Here is a 15,715-nt window from a genome sequence, read left to right on the forward strand (position 1 = left end):
TTTTGCACTGAAAAGCCAGTGTATGTTACTTTGGGATCAGATAGAGGGAAGAATTCTCAAGATATGTGCTGCAATGAACTTCTGCACACAGCCTCCTAAGTACGTAACACAATCAGCACTGAAATACTCATTTAGACTTGCCATCATTATGTTTCAGAGTTAACTCAACCTTAGATGCAGCAGAGCGAGGTGTTACAAGGAAGCCAGTGACTGGTCTTGCTGATATCCATCCTGTCTAAACTCACAGTTCCTCTGGGCTCCTTGTGACAACTGAGGAACGTGAGGGCAGGTCATTATCCTCTTGTGCCAAAGTCCCCCTGCAGACTTCCAAGCAGGAGAATGTGGAGCTGAAACGCTCAGAGTTGTGCAACACAGGTGCCTCCTCCAGAGACATTCCAAAGATGGCTGTGGCTGGCTTCTGGCAGCATATGGGATAGTAGAGATGCCCATCCCACTGGGCAGTTTGACCTGTGCCAGGACTGACTGGGAGACACCACTTCACTGATGAGTGTTGAGAGCTTCCCTGTGTTACTCAGTGTTAGCAAATATTCCAATCCCTCATGTGCCAAGAGGGCTAGCAGAAAAAGGACGCTTTGGTATTATAGAATCATAGAATCATTAAGACTGGAAAAGACCTAAGATCATTTAGTTCAACCATCAAACACGTTATGTACCAGTCATACAAACACAGCCTCCCCCAGGTTGTCAGTGGGCTCATGCTCACTTCTTGCCCAGTGACATCCAAATACCATCTACAAGGACAGAGAAACAGCCATTATCCATGTGGACAGTAGTTGGTCTCTCTTGGCTCCTGGCTTGGGAAGAAGAAAAATCCCCTATGCTGAATCCATAAGGCAATATGCCTTGCCTGGCCACCATTTCTTCCATCTTTCTGCAGTTCAACTTTCCCCAGCAGCTTTACAGACCTCAACAACTGTAACTGCGCTCCACTGAGAGCTCCAAATTTCACAAACAATGCAAACTCCTGTTTGCATTCAAAAAACCCATGATATAGGAGGAAACACAGTCAAGAGGGAGATGCTTACCTTGATTATTTCCATTCAGTGTATGGGAAAGCTGCCTGGTGACATGGAGAGATTTGCCACAATTTTCTGTGTGAGCAGCTCATGGCTCTAGCATGTGGACTCAGATCTTTGCTTGGCAGAGCTGGGGTCAATACTGACCTGCACACGCCTTGCGTTTGAAAGTCCTTGGGCCTATGGGGCCCTGAGATGGAGCTTTAAGAGTATAGTTGAAGGCCAGCAACTTTGACAACTCATTTTAGATCTGCTCCTCTGACACATTCCTAAAATGAGCTTGGTCTCTGGATACATCTGCTAAGGAGCGGAGTGGAAAAAAAAATCCTTTATGATCATAAAAGTAGAGCTCCAAATCACATTATATCTTTGGAGAAGTATAAGTGATAGACAAATTTAGAGCAAAAGAATACACTGCAGCTGGGAATACTGAGTTGGGTACTGGAGAAGACCATGTGGAGGCTGCCTGAGCAATATACGGAATACATTATCCATGTGTTGTTTTCTTTTTTTGTTGTTGTTTGTTATTTGTTTTGTTTTGTTTTTTTCCAGGTCAGTGAAACTCCAAATACAAAATGCAACCATTGGGAAGTTCCCATGGATTTGTGGCACTGGTGTCCCTCTGGGTTTGATTTTCAAAGATACCCAATCCTCTCAGTTGGCAGAGTTATCATATGGAACTGAAGTTGCTGATTGCAAGCTGCAGCACAGGCTGGGTTATAGACTTCAGGACAGGAGTGAAGTATATTATTCTTAGCCTGTTGTGCAGATATGGGTCAGCTGCAACTTTTAGCCCCATCTTAACTGCCTCAGGGTTGGATTGATAAGATTATTTTTGAAAGAAAAAATATATAACGATCCTATAGAAAACAGTGTTATACCATTTGGGATGGTTTTCATGTTGTATCTCACTACCTTTACCCATTTTCCCTGGAATGCAGTCTTGGTGGTATACACTTGAAGCTGGTATTTCTTCACAGACTATTATCTTCACCAGACACCCTTAGGTAATGTTTTCTCATCTGGAAAATTCTGGCATAGCTCCCCAGCAGGTGAAGGGGCTTGTTCTGAACCTGCCCCAAAATCAGGGGATGGGGCAAACCTGAATACCGCAAGGCTCCAAGCAAGCTTCAGATGCTGAGATGCAAATTATTTCAGAAGTTTATCCTTCTGTTCTCCCTTGCAACTGCACCCCCCATGCATTCCCCTCTCTGCAGTGCCCTCCTGTATCTCCTCCTGGGTACTCAGGTCTTCAGGACAGTCTGGGCACAGGTGTGAGATGCAGAGGAGCATTGTGTGTGCTGCAGCATGAGGATGGCTCTCACATCACTACTTTCAGCCAGCTGCAGGGGAGATCCACAGCAAGCCCCATGGATCACCTAGAAGTATGAACAATGCCCACAGCCACTTGAATTGTGGTGAGAGTAGGGTGTTTTTTCCACTCCTCCTTACAAATTATAGACCAGAGACTTCATTTCCTCATGCTTTTCCTTAATAAGATACTCATTATTTTTCAAAGGCTTTTACCATAGGTTAAGAGAATGAAAAATACAGAGGAAAATCAAATTCTGAGTTTCCCAGTTCTTTTTTCTCCGGGGCTATCATGCTCAAGGACATCCAGGGAGTGCCTGGTGCTCGATTGCACAAAGCAGGCAAGCACGAGTCCAAAGAAGTGAACTTCTGTGCCAATCAAGTGTGAGGTGACGAAATGATAGATCCTCCCAGATGGCTTGTCAAGCATCACAACTGAGCAGCAACAATTGCAGAGTAAGTGCAGTACCACTCGATAAAATTTGCCAAAGTTGAAGAAAAGAAGAGAGCATTTGTAACCCACTAAATGTTCCTTTGTAGCTTTGTTGCCTAACAACATCATGGTTGAGCAGCAATACTGTTAACAGTCACAGTCTCCTATGGACAAGTCTTGTCTAGCTCTGGGCTTTCATTTGCAGCTGGAACATTTTGTCAAATGCCTTTTCATTTGCTTGACTGCTCACCAGGCAAAAACACCGGCCTTTATTCTCAGCCAGCCTTTGGCAAAGCAGGTGGTTCAGCTAATATTAATGGTCTAAGGTAATGGCAGATTACCTATTGCAAATCATGGTACAGATTTCAACATGTACAGCATTGATTGAGATCATCCATAGGAGCTTGCCTGAAGTGCTCTTCCACTGTCAGCAAAGGCAGCTAGAGCCTTGCTGGAGAGGTTTCAGCAAGTAGGGCTGATTTGCCTATGTCACATCTCTGTGTCGACTTGTTTCCAATCACCTATTCCTGATTAACACCCCATGCGGATGGTGTTCAGAGTGCAAAAATCAGAGTGCATTGTTCCTCCTTAACTTGACCCCTGAGCTGCTCTTAAGAAATAGCAATGGCACTTTATATTTGTGTCTTACCTTAATCAGTGAGAACTTTCAAGTGCAGGCAAGTCCTGGTATACGATTCATTATCCTCGAGGAGTGAGAGCAATGCAGTGAGCAAGCTGAGCAGTCCTAAGGGAGAATCAACTATCCAGCCATCTCATGGAGGGGATATGAAATGAATTTTACCTTGGAGCCTTTTGGGAAAGAGAAATGGTGGTGTTTTTTCTCTTTATCAGTAGAAAACAGTGGAAGGAAACCAAAGAAAACCAAACTGATGGATGGGATATACTGTTTTGATGGGATACACTGTTTGCTTGGGCCTGCAGAATGAGTTGGAAAAAACACCTTTGCATTTTCTTGAATAAATTGTCTCCTACAGATGTTGCTAACCACAGAGTGCTGCCTGTTTTGGTGGCACTTAAGTCTATGGCATTTTGCAGGGGTTACTCCCTCTGTGCCTTGTTTTGTTTGCAAAAGGAGCTGCGAGCCCTCACAACCACCCAGAATAACTGCTTTCCCCTCTTGCTTCTTGGAAAATTGTGAGTGCCCATTTTTATGGCTGGACTTGTTTTTGGGAGCTGACTCACATATAGACTTTTTTCCAATCCATGTGGCAGATGCCATGCTCCTGTTGTAGATGGCTGTTGCCCTTGTATCCTTCCTAGATGTCTCATGTCCCTAAGTCCTCCCATTGATGTGTCAGTGGGCTCTTCCCACTACCAAAACAGTCTCAGTGTAGCAGATTTCTCCCCTGGATGTCATTGTACTGCTTGTGTAGCCTATAAACTTGAATGGACAACTCTAGTCCTCATGCTCAGTGTCCTAACTTATTTGTCACAGTTCATTTGTCAGTCCACTAAAAATCAGCCAACCAGGCTGCAAGGTGAGTCTGGAAGGTACAGGAACAGAAAGGTCCTTGGTCTGTGCTCAGTCAGCACATCCCAAATGTTGGTCTGTGAGAGGAAGAGTTCAGGAGAAAACCACAGACTCAGTAGGTCAAGCTGTAGAAAATGAATTGACCTTGTCTCTTTTTCCTGTTTGTGAATTACCCAGGAAAGCACTTGCTGTTTCCAAAGTTCTAACTAAACTTTGTGCTTCTTGGCTTTGCTGTTTTTTTTTAGCCTAGAGAGAAGAAACTGTGCAGTGAGAATAACAAAGTACCATGACCATGAACACCATAGTGTGCTCTAGTGAGGAATCACGGAGAAAGGCACAGCAAAGGTCAATCATGCTTTGTTGTTCATGTTTTGTTTTGTCATTTTAAGTTATCTTTGTTTTTATAGTGGTCCTCTTGGAAAAAAGAAAAAAAAAAAAGAAACAACAACAAAATACTGGTGGCACAGTGGGCTCAAAAACTCTCACTGGTCATTCTTATTTGCCAGAAAGCTAATGAAGGTTGTCACTGCAAAACAGAGCACTGTAAACTGTGGGTTGGCCGGGGGCAGGAAGGGGTGACAGCACCAGCACAATGCATTGCCAAATCTTGGCACCCACCTTGTGTGCAGGGTGGTTACACGGGGTATTTGGGTTGATGGCATGCCAGCTTTGAAGGTGCAGTGTCACTACTTTGATCTGTGGCACAGAACTGTCTACCAAAGTGTTTTTCAGCACAAGCAACGAGCTGGCCATGAGCACACAAAGGTGGGAATGTGCCTAGTTTGGTACTATCTCATGGGACAACATGGCACCAAATCACAGCTTTAACCACAGGGATTTTTCTCACAGATGAACCCACATCTCCATTTCACAGGTACTCCTCCATGAGATATGCAATCTTCTACCTCCTCCAAAGGATTTTCCCTCATGCATATTCGTATATATTACAGTAACATAGGGGGGCCTTCTTGGTCATCTACTGCCACCAGCTTTGGGTTGCCATGTTGTGATCAGCAGTTAACAGAAGGCACTGCAAAGTGGAAATGTTCACCTAGCAGGAACAACAAGGTGATTTGTGATGTCAGAAACAACACACTGATCTTGTTAGTAAAATATCTTGAATCCAGATATGACATCTTTAATCTAACAGATGTCAGCTCTTTGACATATGTTAAAATTTAGTTCAGCCATGCTATCTAGTTGATGTGAAATAAAATTAATTCCTGTTATTTAATAGTATGATGATGAAATATGGGTTACCCCACACTCAACTCTGTGTCCTAGATAGTAACACATGAATTTTTAATAGGGTACACTTTCCTTATATTCAGAATCAGTCATGAGAGAGATAAATGAGGCTAATAATAAACAAACCTTGCAAAGACCTCTGGGATCTCATAGAAATGAGGTTCAGATGGCTGCACAGTGATGGAGATTCCCCATTGCTCACATAGAGGAACAACTGCCAAGTGTTAGCAGTCACATAGCGGCTGCTCCCAGAAGGCATTTCTCCACAATGGCAAAACAACATCAGCTGAGGGAAAGGTATGCCACATCCAGGTTAGGAAGTCCCAGAGCTTCTCATTGCTCCATATTAATATGTTATCTTGTGAGAAAAATTATTCGGCACATGCCTGATGTTTATATTTTCTCTCTCTGTGGCACTGTAATAGACAGTAGCAGAAAACAGGCTACAGCATCTATTAGCCAAATCAGTCACTGCTGCAGCAGCTACCAGATGAAACAAGGGAGGTTGAATAGCAATCTTTTCATTTTTAAAGTAATTAGCGATGGAGAAGTTTTATGGTCACCATGTTTATGGTCTATTTGATTTCTTCAACAAACAAATGATGGAAACAAATACAAGGCTTTTTAAGATCTCTTGAAAGTGGTTGAATGCAAAGAGATCTGCTTAACCAGCAGAGTCCTGCAGGGTAGCATCCCTCCAGCTCAGGCCAGTGGCTCTGGTCCCATTAGGTTCTGTCTTGGCAAAGTATAATGGATAGAAACAGGGGGCAGAGGTCTCCTTCCATGGCATTTTACATGTCCCTTCCTACCAGTCCCTAGGGCTAAGATGAGGGGAGCATCACAGGAAGCTCATTCGGCAGCTGGTGCATGCTTATGAAGAAGAAATGATGTTTTGCAGCTAGGCATTTTGCAGTCTGGGATTTAAAAATGTAAGAGTTTTATTGCAGGAAGTTCAAAGCCACATGTCATGTACAGTGTGGAGAAGCCATCACAAGATTATTAATGAGGCTAGGTCATTAACCAAAGGTGACATGTATTTTGGTGAATGATTGCCAACTGAGATGGCCATCTGTGTCAAATCAAATCAAACTGGCCATCAGTACACTTGTCAACTAAAAAAAAAAAAAAAAAAAAAAAAGACAGACCTTATTTTCTAAACTGCCTGTCCAGTTCTACAGCCTTGAAAATCATCAGTTAAATGGTGAGCAAGCACTTAGTTCGCAGCACTCAGGCCCTCTCTCTGAGGTTAGGAGTGTTATTAGCGTGCTAAAATTTCAGAATAAAGCAAAGATGTCTTTGCTGGCAGTATGCTTGACACTCGGAGGGCTCATACTGTTTATTTTTAATATCTAAGGCAAGTCTATGTATTAACACAGTTAACTGGTTTAACTTCACTGAAAATTGCTACTGCAAACAATAGAAATGTTTTTCTTCCTAATTTTCTAATGGAAAAATAGTACTGCTCTCAATGCAAAGTACTGTAATCCATTTAAAACATAACAAAACTGAACAAGCTAACTAGTCTTTCAGCAAAGGAAAAGTCTGATTGAAGGAGGACACGGCTATATTCTTCATGGAATATTGTTCTTGGATTATTCTTCATGGAATAACACATCTCGCAGCTTATTATTTGACTGAAGTTATTTCTGTCAACTGTATTTGAAAACATCTTTTTCTGTGAGGAATGAAACTGGAGCATGAGGTGTAATTTCCTATGCCAGCCCAGTCCCTTGAGTCTTACGATGTTTATTGCTTTGGATAAACAGAGGTGCTACAGGGGGGCAAAACTGCACATTTTTCCATCTAAAAGGCAGGACACTCCCTACTGTCTCTTGGCCCAAGGAGCCGTGTGTGGTGTTCTCTTTTGTCTCATGCAGAGAGGACTCCCCATCCCATTTCAGCTGACTGAAATCATCACCGTTTCCTATAGTGCTAGAATTAGTAGCTTGCTAGACTTTCTTCACTGCCATTTAAACTAATGTACTTTATCTTACAGTTGCTGTGGACTATGCACATGATCAACTCATGTTGCTCACCTTATGCTTAGTAATAGGCTTGAAGTTGCTGTCACAGCATGCTATGTCTGAGCCCTCAAGCCCTGGGGAGGCAGCACTGGCTACTATGCTGAATCAGCATTGCTGTACACCTTGTCTGTAATTATCTTGGGATGGTCAGGTTGGAAAAAAAAACAAAAACAAACAAACAAAACTAATAATATTAAAAAGAAAAAGAACGCCAAACCTTAGGTATCCCTGTGGATATCATTCTACTGGTTTAAATCCTGAAAATTGTGATTATCTTCTTTCCAGATTTCCTCTTCCATTTTCTAGCGTTACATTTTCTCAGTCCAGATATCCTACTTCATCCTACCTAGCAATATCCATTCCTTTTTGACCTACTCAATTAATATCTTCAACCAAAGGAAAAGATATGTTACACACCTGAGAAATGAAGGCTATCTGTCCTTGGCCACCAGCTAAGCCACTGTTTGACTTTCCACAGGATTCACTGGTGTTTACTCATGTCTCCAGTTGGAGCTTAGCCCAAAGTTTCAAAGAAGGGTGCACCAACAAGTATAAACAGAAACTCCGCTAAACAAGGTCACACAAATCCTGATGTCCTCACTCCTATCCTGGGTGAGCGTATTTATTGGCTTCCTTTGACTCTCCTAACTTTTCAGGTCTATTGTTTTGGTGGCCTGTGTGAGGAGCTGATGTCCTGGTTACACAAACCCCATCACAGGAGATTTCACTGGAGTTATATCACCCTACAGCAAGGGCAATCCTGGTCAACAAAGAGCTTCCTTCACTCATAAATAGATGTTTAATCAAAAGTGAAAAAATGCAGCCACATGCTGAAAGGTGAATAGTTTGGAATGTACAGGTGAAATTCTCAGAAATATCCAACTGCAATATTCATTTTGCGCCAGTTCTGAGGATGAAAGCCTCCCTTATGTAGAAATGTAGTACAACAGCAGTATGCCTCAACCCAGAAGGATTCAGAGAGCATGAGAAGGATGAGATTTATTCACTACAAATACTCAGAAATACACTTTTGGGAAAGCACACCAAAACATATTTTCAGATAACATACACAAACATTTGCTGAAACTGAATTTTGAATTGACTACCATGAAAAGTTGGACCAGATGCCTAGTTCTTAGTGCAGATCTCATCAGAGAACACAAATGTCACATTCAACCAGCGTTGGTCCATGCAGTTCAAAGTACAAAAGTACTTAAATTGTTGCAAAGCTATTAGCAGAAAAATACTTCTGAGCCTGATGGGAGAAGATCATTTTCAATAAATCATATGCACAATAAATAATTTGTTAAAAATTTGTCTGCACTATCCAATCACAAGGTGTTTCTTTTTAGGCAGTCAAGAAAATATGAGAAGGAGAATAATTCTTTCTACAGTTATAGAAAGAAAACTTGGAATGGTGAGGCACTGAAAAACCTTACATGTTTCTTTATGGTAAAAATCAGTCTCACCTTTTCCTGCTGCTCTTACATAATTTAAAACACACTTGCTTTTAAAAGCTCAAGCCTGTCATGTAGCTAATCCTCACTGAGAGCTAGCATAGATGACATGTTTGAAAATAATTGGGTTTAGGAATACGAACATTATGAGTGCTGGAATTCCATTTCTTCTTTTTGTGGTATTCAACTCATGCAACTAGACTTAGTGAATACATCTCAAAATCATTGAGTTTGACTAAAAAAAAAAAAAAGAGCTCTTTTCTATTGTTGGCTGTTATTACCTACCACCATCCAAAAATTCAGCCCTCTTAGTAGCACAACACTACTGACAAAAGCTTCTTTTGACTTCCAATTCTTCGATTCACCTCAGCATTACCAGTCAAACACCTTTCTGTGCTAAGAGAACCATAAGACTGAAAAACACATGATCTCAAAGTGGAAAGGTTAGAAATGGGATATATCAAAATACAGACTTGAATTATGTGGTGATAAACAATTTTCTTTTCAAAAATGTGTTGTCTAAATACAACATTATTCAATATTTATTTGAAGGAAATTAAAATACACATTAAAATATGACAAAAATCCCATGAAACAGAAGTTTATTTTCTCCTGCATGTTTATAAGGTACTCTCACCTTAATACCTGAGCGGAGCTAAAACAATGACATTTATTTCTACAGGATTGCTGTAGAAAAGTGATAGAGACAGTAAATCCTTGCTTGTGAATTAAGTCAAGACGAGATATTTACAACCTCAGCATTCAAGTATTGTGTTCAATTGTGTTCCCATCTTAGAAACAGAGGTCTGTATGGGATGCTTTATCAGATAGTCCAGGGTCCTACACTTGCAGGCAGTTGCTCATTAGTTGCTCAAGCTTCCTCTTAAAGCCAATCAGGTTATTTTGGCCTCATGGTATCTTATGGAAACCCATGTCAGGACCTTTTCTTTGATAGCAGGAAGTGCTTCTCTTTTCCAGTCCAGGTTGACTCGCAGGCATTTTAAAGCTATTTTTAGTGCTTTTTTAGGAAAAATCTTTTTTTCCTGTTTGATGTATTTGCAGATAGTAATTCTAGATTGTGCCAGCTTTTTTGTCGTTAGGCCAAACAAGAGGAAGGGAATTCAGTCCTATCTCATCAGACAGCAGTCCATTCCCTCTGTTCCCCTGGTGTCCCTGCCCTATTTCTGATCCAGTTGAAGTTCGGTTCTCCTAAAATGGAGATATCAGGTCCAGACCTGTGAGCCCATATTCCAAGAACTACATAAAGTTCAGGCTGCATTAAAAAGAGCTAAAAACAGGAATTCAGAGAGCTACACCATCAGTTCAAGACCAAGGACAGTCTGAGTCTCTGTGGTGAAACAGGGTTACTGATCAGAGATTCAGAGATAACCAGTAACTCAAGGAGCCAAATTCTGACCCCAGCTGAAGGGAATGGATGAAATCCCCACTTACTCCTTCATGCTGTTGGCACTGTTGAGTAAAGTCAGTGGGTCTGTGGGGTGAGGGAGCTACTGAAGCTTGAGGGCTTTTTCTGTTGTCTGCATAGATTTACTGACACAGAAGACAGACAGGATGAAATATTGTATGGCACAGGAGATGAAAAAAAAAAAACAGTTGGAGGAAAAAAAAGGCATTTCTAGATGTTATAACTCTCTGGCCAGTCTTCCTTCTATTTAGGGTCATCCATACTTGAGTCAGCTCTCCAAGCAAGTAAATACTTTATTCTCCTCAAAAGTGTTTATTTCCCTTTCCACACTACTTCCATAATTTTGTCAAAAAAAGCAATGAAGCTTCGGGGATGTTGTGAAAGCAGGGTAACACAGACATGGATGCATCTGCTGCCTCTATCTCTGTGAGGCCCCAGAAGCTTTTACAGCTGAGACAATTATCACAAGTTTGGCTGTTGCCAAAGCTTCTCTTTACATCATTCTCAGTATTTCAAGTGAGAAGTGCATTCAAGCAAACATAATAACCTCCAGGATATAGACAGGCAACAATCAGAGATCAGTGACTTATGGGCAGCCAGGACAGCAAACCTTTATGGAGATTCTTCAATGCAGAAGAACACATAAACTCAGTTGAAGTGTCTGACACATAAAAAATTCTAGGAAAAACTCCCAGGCACCAATGCAATTGCTACAACCAAATCCCTTCTGGGAACGCCTATTCATAAAAGTAAGTCCCCAGTTGCATGAATCATTGCTCCGGGAAGTGAAAGATGCATTGCAGAAGTTTTGATCTAGAAAGGATGTTTCTCATACTCTAAGCATCATTCAGAGTGGTTCAAAATGCCCTACTTCATCCTGGGGGTAGTGGATGAAAGAAATCACATGGCCATCAGTTACAGTTGGTGTTACAGGTGGTGAAAATGGGAAAAGAAACAAACAGGGAAGGAAAGCTCACCTGTACCTGAAGATCTAGGTTTGCAGGAAAGGCTCCATTGAGTCCATTGGGGTTTAGGAGAGGTGCAGCCAGGTTCCACCCCTTCCAGTCACACAGCTGAATTGCCTTCACCTGTGCTCCCATGGCTGACTCAGTTGTTCAGGCTGTGACTCAACAGTTCCCGTACACCATAATTTCCACATTATCTGTTTATGGCTTGGAAACATATACAGAGGCTCACTGTGTGTGCATATTATAAAGTTATAGATATATATAGGTACTTGTATGTACTTATGTATGTATATACACATAAGATAGATATAGATATGAGAAAAGGTTTTCCTTAAAGTTATACAAAACTACTAACAGAGGAACTACAGAAGTCTAAGTAAAGCCAAAAAACCACAAACCCATAGGCCATGCCAGTGCTGACAGGTTGGTGAAAGTAAAAGTTTCTCAGTCACTTAAATAAAATTCCAAGTATCTTTCCATCCATCTATCTATCTATCTATCTATCCATCCATCCATCTATCTAGATATGCACAAACAAGTTACTTTTAAATCCTAACAGGAATCATAAAATCATAAAATCATAGAATCATAGAATCACAGAACCATAGAATCACAGAATGGGTTGGGCTGGAAGGGCCCTCAAATCTCACCAGTTCCAACCCCAGTTCAGGCTGCCCAGGGTCCCATCCAACCTGGCCCTGAGCACCTCCAGGAATGAGGCATCCACAGCTTCTCTGGGTAGCTGTGTCACTGCCTCTGAGTAAAGAATTTCCTCTTAACATTGAATCTAATTTTCCCCTCTTTTATCATATCATAAACATCTTCCTCACAGGAGCGTAGATCTCTCTTTCCAATCTGTGATTCTCCTTCATTTTGGTAGGCAGCCATGTAGCAAAGTGCCCCAACTGCGGGAGAATTGGATAAATAGTACAGATTTAGTTGCTTGTAAAAATCGCAGTGCTATGACTCTGGTGCACATTTCAAACAAAGGCAGCTGTCCTTGGAGCGACCTGCTGCCTGGTAGCTGTCGCAACATCTCATAGCCCTGTTATGAGTACTGCCTGCTCCTGTCTTTACTGGCAGACATTACAAGACCCAAACATTTTGGGGAGCAGTCCTGCCAGAGAAAAATGCACTACTTTTTGCCATTCTGCTCAGAATGTTTAGGAATACTTTTAAGCGCTATCATGAATAGAAGAAGTGTTCTAGACTTGGACCATAACCCCTTTCTATCAGAGCAGTCTCAATATCCGTAGTTGGTGAGAGACAGGGTACCTGCAGGTGGTTGCATGAGTTACGGCAACACAGCAAACTATTCAGAGATATACACAGCAGGTTTTATTTTCCCATCTGTGAGCTGCACATTGGGCTCCACATTTCTGTAAAAGAAAGCATTATAGACATTCGCTATCTCTGGAAAATTGCTGAATGGCAGCATGGGGAAAAGGGAGCTTCTTGTTAATAGGGCTGTCTTCTAAATGAGATCTAGCTCCAGTCAGCGTTACCTGTGCTAAACAAGAGTAGACTCATGACTATGTATGTGCTATGTATGTGTTTGCATCCCCATGGTGTTGTGTAGCTAGTGGACCCTGGTGCAAGGAAGAAGATGGGATTCCCGTCTGGCTGTTCACTGCTAGCTTCCACTAGCCCAGCACTTGAGCCCCTGTGTCCCTGGGCCTTGTGCAAATGACTGTCTCACACCTGAGAGAGACACTTGCCGTTGTGTATACACTCTGGAAATCTGGCAAAATTAAGCATCGTACAAAATAATGGTAGTACTTGGGCGTTTTGCTTTCCAGCCATCTACAAGTACCACCATGATGTGCTAGGGCAACTCTTCGAGGGCCTAGTTTTTTCAGAAAAAGCAAGGCAGAGAGTGCAAAGCCTTGTTGTGCCAAATTAAATGAATTCATGTTATATGAATGAGTCCTCTGATATAAACAGACCCTATCCCTCAGATCCTCAAATAAAATTGGGATTTCATGGAAGTCCCGATAGCCTTAATTGTTTCAAGGAGAGGCAGCATCTACATGTATAACAACACATATGCAGCAGCTGCTCTGCATAGCTATATGTGTACACACAGCGAGTGCATACATCCATGTGTTTTGTGCGTTGTCTACACGCAGCCTGATAGTTACACAAGCAATTTTTAGTACGTAGATGCAGGTATGGAGGCATTTGTGAGTGTGTCTCTCCTGGTAGGATGCACAGCATTCTGTATCTGCATAAAATAGCTAGGAGACAAAATCAGCAGTGCTCTGCTCCTCCTGAAGGAAGAGCTGATGTGTTTAATAGCTTCAACAGGAGCAGAAGCGGGCAGCTTGTCCCAGCAGTATACTGCGGTTTCCTAGGTAACTGAACTTGAAATAAGGTGATGTCTGGAACTGGGTTTTATCAAATCAATTTGCTGAAGGTGCATACATGGGGAAAAAAAAAAAAAAACAATGACATAGGACCCTACTCATTGTAAAAGCCAACAATATACCACTTATTTATTTTGGTAATTGAAGAGTTTGTTGCCTTTTAATGATCAGCAATGACATTTTCCCGTTGAAGCCATCTGTGCGGGCAAGGAAGTGTAGAAAATACGACTGTGCATGTTATGCATTATTTACAGAAGGCCGCAGCTATGTGCTTTGCAGACAAATGAAGAAAAGACAGACCTCTGCCCTGAGGAGGCTGCAGGAGGAGCCCAGGTCCCATCTCATTGCCCATGTGCACAACCCAGCTAATGGGGCTGGAGTAACACAGACTAAACTTCTTCCTCTGCCACAGGCTTCCCACATGATGGTGGGTCATACAGTTGGGGCAGGATCTACAATGATACTTGTGTGCTTACCTACAGTGTCTGCTTTGAGTCTGAGATTAGTGGGAAGAAAGTATTGCAGGAAAATGAGCCATAGCTTCTTCATCTACACCTCTACCCAAAATAACTCTTGTCTCTACTGTGAAATTGTGTCTGTCATGCTTTTGGTTTGTGCCCGGTAGCACTTAACCAAGCAAGTTACTAAGAGCATGGCACAGGCCAGGTAATGTAGGGAGCAACATAGAGTGTAACACTTCAGTATCCTGCATTGTTTTCCTGCACTGTTTTCCAGAAATATCCCAACAGAATTTCTCCTTGTGCAGCTCTCTTGCTCAAATCAAATGCCAGTCCTCAAATCACTCCAAACTCAGCACCATCCCATTAAAACCCACTAGTACAAAGCTGCTTTGTACACTTGGCCATTTTTTCACTAGACAGTCGTGCTTGGTCACAGCAGGATCACGGGAGGGATCAACATAGTTATTCCTACTGCAGCCTAACAGGGACTGAGTCAAACACGAGTGATGGAGCGTCCTCCTGCCTGCTCACAGATTGAAGCAAACCTAGGTATGGCTTCCAGAGGCCATTAGCACAAATAGTGACAAAATAACCTACCTGGATGTTGTGTACATGAAAATGTCAAGCCAGGACCACCTGTTCAATATTAATGACACCAAACTGTACCAGCTTTGTGAAAGAGGGACTGCTACCAATCCTAAGACCAAGATCATATGCATCCAGGTGTTGTAATCCTTGTGAGGAACTGGAGCCCTCTGGCCTCTGATGTGGATACAGAAGATGCTGGAAATGTCCCAACGTTTCCTCAGCTTCCAATCTTCCACAGCAGTTGCATCACATAAAGCAGCAGTAGCCTGTGATCATGTCTGCCCACCAAACTACCAGCTCACCAAGATGGGAACCACCTCATACTGATGCCCAGGATGTACATGTTGTACATGGGATGTCTTTCTGGCTGGACACTGGGGACAGATTTCTCTTTCCCTCTCCCTGTCTCCTCTGCTCTGGGAAGCCTGGTTGAATGGAGTCTTAGAGGGCAAGCTTCTCCCTGTTATATCCTAATTCTTTTCCTTTTTTACCCTACCTGTGTGCCCTCTTCTTCAATGGAAAATTTGTTTTGTCTCTTCCTCCACTGGGAGTATACTTTTTTTTTTTTTTTTCCATGTAATTAAGTGTCAAGACTATTTAAATGGTGCTGTGGGAAGAGGAAGAAAACCAAGAGCCTCACTATGGGCCTGAATCTGATGCTACTGTGGCATGAGAAGGAGAGTGCCCATTTCATGCTTATTTAATGGCCCCTTATCAAAGGAGGGGGTTGTCTCTTTCCCCTTGGGGAGATAGCAAAGGCATCAAAGACATCATCTCTGATGGGCTGCAAAAGCAGATGCAGAACTCACTTAAGCAGAATCCGAGCTTTTTTACAGAGCCTGAGCATGGATGGAACAGGGGAGAGGGGTCTGGCAGAGGTGCAGAGGGACCTTCAGCCCTGTGG

The sequence above is a fragment of the Phasianus colchicus genome, chromosome 3 (assembly GCF_987193195.1).
Source record: "Phasianus colchicus chromosome 3, bPhaCol1.hap1.1, whole genome shotgun sequence".
Classification (NCBI taxonomy): domain Eukaryota; kingdom Metazoa; phylum Chordata; class Aves; order Galliformes; family Phasianidae; genus Phasianus; species Phasianus colchicus.